This window comes from Rhipicephalus microplus, chromosome 2 (genome assembly GCF_043290135.1).
Source record: "Rhipicephalus microplus isolate Deutch F79 chromosome 2, USDA_Rmic, whole genome shotgun sequence".
NCBI lineage: Eukaryota > Metazoa > Arthropoda > Arachnida > Ixodida > Ixodidae > Rhipicephalus > Rhipicephalus microplus.
Window position 1 is genome coordinate 3,270,319 of NC_134701.1, and position 8,516 is coordinate 3,278,834.

Sequence of the window (8,516 nt, forward strand, 5' to 3'; positions counted from 1 at the left end):
GTATCTCGCTAAATGACATCGTTCTTTAAGGTTTCACGATGCTTGCATGCGCTTTAACAAGAATATCACATTATAGCAGTTTCGCACTTGTAACGGTACAACACGCAGTATCTGGCTTGTTCAAGCCGTTTTGTGTACTTTCACAACATTTCACCTATTGCAGTTACGTACATGCAATAAAACAACAGTATCTCGTTAGATGACGTCCTTTTTGGTGGTCTCACGACGCTACATAGCTTAAACTAACATAACTCAAGCTAACCTTCGCACTTCTATCGTTAGAAAACGTTTTACTCGCAACTTTACAATGTTTTCTACAAGATTACGACGGTTTCATGCGCTTTCACATTAGATATTGTAGTTCCCGACTTGTAATGTTGAAAAACACTACATCTCACTAAGTGACATTGTTTAATGCGGTTTTACGACGGTTGATATCTCAACCTAACCTAACATTCGCACTTGTATCTAAATACGCTATATTACACTGTTTCGTTCACAATTACGATATTTGCTTGACCTCACAGTTTTTCACCAACTTATTGCAGTACAGAACGCTGTATCTCGCTAAATGACATCGTTCTTTAAGGTTTCACGATGCTTGCATGCGCTTTAACAAGAATATCACATTATAGCAGTCTCGCACTTGTAACGGTACAACACGCAGTATCTGGCTTGTTCAAGCCGTTTTGTGTACTTTCACAACATTTCACCTATTGCAGTTACGTACATGCAATAAAACAACAGTATCTCGTTAGATGACGTCCTTTTTGGTGGTCTCACGACGCTACATAGCTTAAACTAACATAACTCAAGCTAACCTTCGCACTTCTATCGTTAGAAAACGTTTTACTCGCAACTTTACAAGGTTTTCTACAAGATTACGACGGTTTCATGCGCTTTCACATTAGATATTGTAGTTCCCGACTTGTAATGTTGAAAAACACTGCATCTCACTAAGTGACATTGTTTAATGCGGTTTTACGACGGTTCATATCTTAACCTAACCTAACATTCGTACTTGTATTGAAAAACGCTCTATTACACTGTTTCGTTCACAATTACGATATTTGCATAACCTCACAGTTTTTCACCAACTTATTGCAGTACAGAACGCTGTATCTCGCTAAATGACATCGTTCTTTAAGGTTTCACGATGCTTGCATGCGCTTTAACAAGAATATCACATTATAGCAGTTTCGCACTTGTAACGGTACAACACGCAGTATCTGGCTTGTTCAAGCCGTTTTGTGTACTTTCACAACATTTCACCTATTGCAGTTACGTACATGCAATAAAACAACAGTATCTCGTTAGATGACGTCCTTTTTGGTGGTCTCACGACGCTACATACCTTAAACTAACATAACTCAAGCTAACCTTCGCACTTCTATCGTTAGAAAACGTTTTACTCGCAACTTTACAATGTTTTCTACAAGATTACGACGGTTTCATGCGCTTTCACATTAGATATTGTAGTTCCCGACTTGTAATGTTGAAAAACACTACATCTCACTAAGTGACAATGTTTAATGCGGTTTTACGACGGTTGATATCTCAACCTAACCTAACATTCGCACTTGTATCTAAATACGCTATATTACACTGTTTCGTTCACAATTACGATATTTGCTTGACCTCACAGTTTCTCACCAACTTATTACAGTTCAGAACGCTGTATCTCGCTAAATGACATCGTTCTTTAAGGTTTCACGATACTTGCATGCGCTTTAACGAGAATATCACAATAAAGCAGTTTCGCACTTGTAACGGCACAAGACGCAGTATCTGGCTAGTTCATGCCATTTTGTGTGCTTTCCCAATATTTCACCTATCGCAGTTTCGTACTCGCAATAAAACAACACTATCTCGTTAGATGACATCGTTTTTGGCGGTTTCACGACGCTACCTAGCTCAAACTAACCGAACCTTCGCACTTCTATCGTTAGAAAACGTTTTATTCGCTACTTTACAATGTTTTCTGCAAGATTACGACGGTTTCATGCGCTTTCACATTAGATATCGCAGTTCCCGACTTGTAATGGTGAAAAACACAGCATCTCACTAGGTGACATTGTTTAATGCGGTTTTAGCGCGGTTCATATCTTAACCTAACCTAACCTAACCAAACCTTACCTAACATACCCTAACCTAACCAAACCTTACCTAACATACCCTAACCTAACCTAACCTAACCTAACCTAACCTAACCTAACCTAACCTAACCTAACGACGTTTGCAAGCGCTTTCACATTAGATATCGCAGTTCCCGACTTGTAATGGTGAAAAACACTGCATCTCACTAAGTGACATTGTTTAATGCGGTTTTACGACGGTTCATATCTTAACCTAACCTAACATTCGCACTTGTATTAAAAAACGCTCTATTACACTGTTTCGTTCACAATTAGGATATTTGCATAACCTCACAGTTTTTCACCAACTTATTGCAGTACAGAACGCTGTATCTCGCTAAATGACATCGTTCTTTAAGGTTTCACGATGCTTGCATGCGCTTTAACGAGAATATCACAACATAGCAGTTTCGCACTTGTAACGGTACAACACGCAGTATTTGGCTTGTTCATGCCGTTTTGTGTGCTTTCACAACATTTCACCTATCGCAGTTTCGTACTCGCAATAAAACAACACTATCTCGTTAGATGACGTTGTTTTTGGTAGTTTCACGACGCTACCTAGCTTAAACTAACATAACTCAACCTAACATAACCTTCGCACTTCTATCGTTAGAAAACGTTTTACTCGCTACTTTACATTGCTTTCTACAACATTACGACGGTTTCAAGCGCTTTCACATTAGATATCACAGTTCCCAACTTGTAAAGGTGAAAAACACTGCATCTCACTAAGTGACATTGTTTAATGCGGTTTTACGACGGTTCATACCTTAACCTAACGTAACCTAACCTAACGTAACCTAATCTAACCTAACCTAACCTTACCTAACCTAACCTAACCTAACCCAACCCGACCCAACCTAACCTAACCTAACCTAACCTAAACTAACCTAACCCAACCTAACCTAACCTAACCTAACCTAACCCAACCTAACCCAACCCAACCCAACCTAACCTAACCTAAGCTAACCTAACCTAACCTAACCAAACCTAACCTAACCTAACTTAACCTAACCTAACGTAAACTAACCTAACCTAACCTATTCTAACGTAACCTAACCTTACCTGACCTAACCTAACCTAACGTAACCTAACCTAACCTAACATAACCTAACGTAACCTAACCTAACCTAACCTAACGTAACCTAACCTAACCTAACCCAACCTAACCCAACCCAACCCAACCCAACAACACCCAACCCAACCTAACCTAACCTAACCTAACCTTACCTAACCTAACCAAATTATCCTTACCTAACCTAACCTAACATAACCTAACGTAACCTAACCTAACCTAACCTAACGTAACCTAACCTAACCTAACCCAACCTAACCCAACCCAACCCAACCCAACAACACCCAACCCAACCTAACCTAACCTAACCTAACCTTACCTAACCTAACCAAATTATCCTTACCTAACCTAACCTAACCTAACGTAACCTAACCTAACCTAACCTAACGTAACCTAACCTAACCTAACGTAACCTAACCTAACCTAACCTAACCTAACCCAACCTAACCTAACCTAACCTAACCTAACCCAACTCAACCCAACCTAACCTAATCTAACCTAACCTAACCTAACCTAACCTAACCAAACCTAACCTAACCTAACCTAACCTAACCTAACCTAACCTAACCTAACGACGGTTGCAAGCGCTTTCACATTAGATATCGCAGTTCCCCACTTTTAATGGTGAAAAACACTGCATCTCACTAATTGACATTGTTTAATGCGGTTTTACGACGGTTCATATCTTAACCTAACCTAACATTCGCACTTGTATCTAAAAATGCTCTATTACACTGTTTTGTTCACAATTACGATATTTGCATAACCTCACAGTTTTTCACCAACTTATTGCAGTACAGAACGCTGTATCTTCCTAAATGACATTGTTCTTTAAGGTTTCACGATACTTGCATGCGCTTTACCGAGAATGTCACAACATAGCAGTTTCGCACTTGTAACGGTACAACACGCAGTATTTGGCTTGTTCATGCCGTTTTGTGTGCTTTCACAACATTTTACCTATCGCAGTTTCGTACTCGCAATAAAACAACACTATCTCGTTAGATGACGTCGTTTTTGGTGGTTTCACGACGCTACCTAGCTTAAACTAACATAACTCAACCTAACATAACCTTCGCACTTCTATCGTTAGAAAACGTTTTATTCGCAACTTTACAATGTTTTCTACAAGATTACGACGGTTTCATGCGCTTTTACATTAGATATCGTAGTTCCCGACTTGTAATGTTGAAAAACACTACATCTCACTAAGTGAGATTGTTTATTGCGGTTTTACGACGGTTGATATGTCAACCTAACCTAACATTCGCACTTGTATCTAAAGACGCTCAATTACATTGTTTCGTTCACAATTACGATATTTGCTTGACCTCACAGTTTCTCACCAACTTATTACAGTACAGAACGCTGTATCTCGCTAAATGACATCGTTCTTTAAGGTTTCACGATACTTGCATGCGCTTTACCGAGAATGTCACAACATAGCAGTTTCGCACTTGTAACGGTACAACACGCAGTATTTGGCTTGTTCATGCCGTTTGGTGTGTTTCACAACATTTTACCTATCGCAGTTACGTACTCGCAATAAAACAACACTATCTCATTAGATGACGTCGTTTTTGGTGGTTTCACGACGCTACCTAGCTTAAACATAACTCAACCTAACATAACCTTCGCACTTCTATTGTTAGAAAACGTTTTACTCGCTACTTTACATTGCTTTCTACAACATTACGACGGTTTCAAGTGCTTTCACTGTAGATATCGCAGTTCCCAACTTGTAAAGGTGAAAAACACTGCATCTCACTAAGTGACATTGTTTAATGCGGTTTTACGACGGTTCATACCTTAACCTAACGTAACCTAACCTAACCTAACCCAACCTAACCTAACATAACCTAACCTAACCTAATTTAACCAAACCTAACCTAACGTAACCTAACCTAACCTAACCTAACCTAACGACGTTTGCAAGCGCTTTCACATTAGATATCGCAGTTCCCGACTTGTAATGGTGAAAAACACTGCATCTCACTAAGTGACATTGTTTAATGCGGTTTTACGACGGTTCATATCTTAACCTAACCTAACATTCGTACTTGTATTGAAAAACGCTCTATTACACTGTTTCGTTCACAATTACGATATTTGCATAACCTCACAGTTTTTCACCAACTTATTGCAGTACAGAACGCTGTATCTCGCTAAATGACATCGTTCTTTAAGGTTTCACGATGCTTGCATGCGCTTTAACAAGAATATCACATTATAGCAGTTTCGCACTTGTAACGGTACAACACGCAGTATCTGGCTTGTTCAAGCCGTTTTGTGTACTTTCACAACATTTCACCTATTGCAGTTACGTACATGCAATAAAACAACAGTATCTCGTTAGATGACGTCCTTTTTGGTGGTCTCACGACGCTACCTAGCTCAAACTAACCGAACCTTCGCACTTCTATCGTTAGAAAACGTTTTATTCGCTACTTTACAATGTTTTCTGCAAGATTACGACGGTTTCATGCGCTTTCACATTAGATATCGCAGTTCCCGACTTGTAATGGTGAAAAACACAGCATCTCACTAGGTGACATTGTTTAATGCGGTTTTAGCGCGGTTCATATCTTTACCTAACCTAACATTCGCACTTGTATCTAAATACGCTATATTACACTGTTTCGTTCAAAATTACGATATTTGCTTGACCTCACAGTTTCTCACCAACTTATTACAGTTCAGAACGCTGTATCTCGCTAAATGACATCGTTCTTTAAGGTTTCACGATACTTGCATGCGCTTTAACGAGAATATCACAATAAAGCAGTTTCGCACTTGTAACGGCACAAGACGCAGTATCTGGCTAGTTCATGCCATTTTGTGTGCTTTCCCAATATTTCACCTATCGCAGTTTCGTACTCGCAATAAAACAACACTATCTCGTTAGATGACATCGTTTTTGGCGGTTTCACGACGCTACCTAGCTCAAACTAACCGAACCTTCGCACTTCTATCGTTAGAAAACGTTTTATTCGCTACTTTACAATGTTTTCTGCAAGATTACGACGGTTTCATGCGCTTTCACATTAGATATCGCAGTTCCCGACTTGTAATGGTGAAAAACACAGCATCTCACTAGGTGACATTGTTTAATGCGGTTTTAGCGCGGTTCATATCTTAACCTAACCTAACCTTACCTAACCCAACCTAACCTAACCTAACCTAACCAAACCTTACCTAACATACCCTAACCTAACCTAACCTAACCTAACCAAACCTAACCTAACCTAACCTAACCTAACGTAACCTAACCTAACCTAACCTAACCTAACGACGTTTGCAAGCGCTTTCACATTAGATATCGCAGTTCCCGACTTGTAATGGTGAAAAACACTGCATCTCACTAAGTGACATTGTTTAATGCGGTTTTACGACGGTTCATATCTTAACCTAACCTAACATTCGTACTTGTATTGAAAAACGCTCTATTACACTGTTTCGTTCACAATTACGATATTTGCATAACCTCACAGTTTTTCACCAACTTATTGCAGTACAGAACGCTGTATCTCGCTAAATGACATCGTTCTTTAAGGTTTCACGATGCTTGCATGCGCTTTAACAAGAATATCACATTATAGCAGTTTCGCACTTGTAACGGTACAACACGCAGTATCTGGCTTGTTCAAGCCGTTTTGTGTACTTTCACAACATTTCACCTATTGCAGTTACGTACATGCAATAAAACAACAGTATCTCGTTAGATGACGTCCTTTTTGGTGGTCTCACGACGCTACATAACTTAAACTAACATAACTCAAGCTAACCTTCGCACTTCTATCGTTAGAAAACGTTTTACTCGCAACTTTACAAGGTTTTCTACAAGATTACGACGGTTTCATGCGCTTTCACATTAGATATTGTAGTTCCCGACTTGTAATGTTGAAAAACACTGCATCTCACTAAGTGACATTGTTTAATGCGGTTTTACGACGGTTCATATCTTAACCTAACCTAACATTCGTACTTGTATTGAAAAACGCTCTATTACACTGTTTCGTTCACAATTACGATATTTGCATAACCTCACAGTTTTTCACCAACTTATTGCAGTACAGAACGCTGTATCTCGCTAAATGACATCGTTCTTTAAGGTTTCACGATGCTTGCATGCGCTTTAACAAGAATATCACATTATAGCAGTTTCGCACTTGTAACGGTACAACACGCAGTATCTGGCTTGTTCAAGCCGTTTTGTGTACTTTCACAACATTTCACCTATTGCAGTTACGTACATGCAATAAAACAACAGTATCTCGTTAGATGACGTCCTTTTTGGTGGTCTCACGACGCTACATAGCTTAAACTAACATAACTCAAGCTAACCTTCGCACTTCTATCGTTAGAAAACGTTTTACTCGCAACTTTACAATGTTTTCTACAAGATTACGACGGTTTCATGCGCTTTCACATTAGATATTGTAGTTCCCGACTTGTAATGTTGAAAAACACTACATCTCACTAAGTGACATTGTTTAATGCGGTTTTACGACGGTTGATATCTCAACCTAACCTAACATTCGCACTTGTATCTAAATACGCTATATTACACTGTTTCGTTCACAATTACGATATTTGCTTGACCTCACAGTTTTTCACCAACTTATTGCAGTACAGAACGCTGTATCTCGCTAAATGACATCGTTCTTTAAGGTTTCACGATGCTTGCATGCGCTTTAACAAGAATATCACATTATAGCAGTCTCGCACTTGTAACGGTACAACACGCAGTATCTGGCTTGTTCAAGCCGTTTTGTGTACTTTCACAACATTTCACCTATTGCAGTTACGTACATGCAATAAAACAACAGTATCTCGTTAGATGACGTCCTTTTTGGTGGTCTCACGACGCTACATAGCTTAAACTAACATAACTCAAGCTAACCTTCGCACTTCTATCGTTAGAAAACGTTTTACTCGCAACTTTACAAGGTTTTCTACAAGATTACGACGGTTTCATGCGCTTTCACATTAGATATTGTAGTTCCCGACTTGTAATGTTGAAAAACACTGCATCTCACTAAGTGACATTGTTTAATGCGGTTTTACGACGGTTCATATCTTAACCTAACCTAACATTCGTACTTGTATTGAAAAACGCTCTATTACACTGTTTCGTTCACAATTACGATATTTGCATAACCTCACAGTTTTTCACCAACTTATTGCAGTACAGAACGCTGTATCTCGCTAAATGACATCGTTCTTTAAGGTTTCACGATGCTTGCATGCGCTTTAACAAGAATATCACATTATAGCTGTTTCGCACTTGTAACGGTACAACA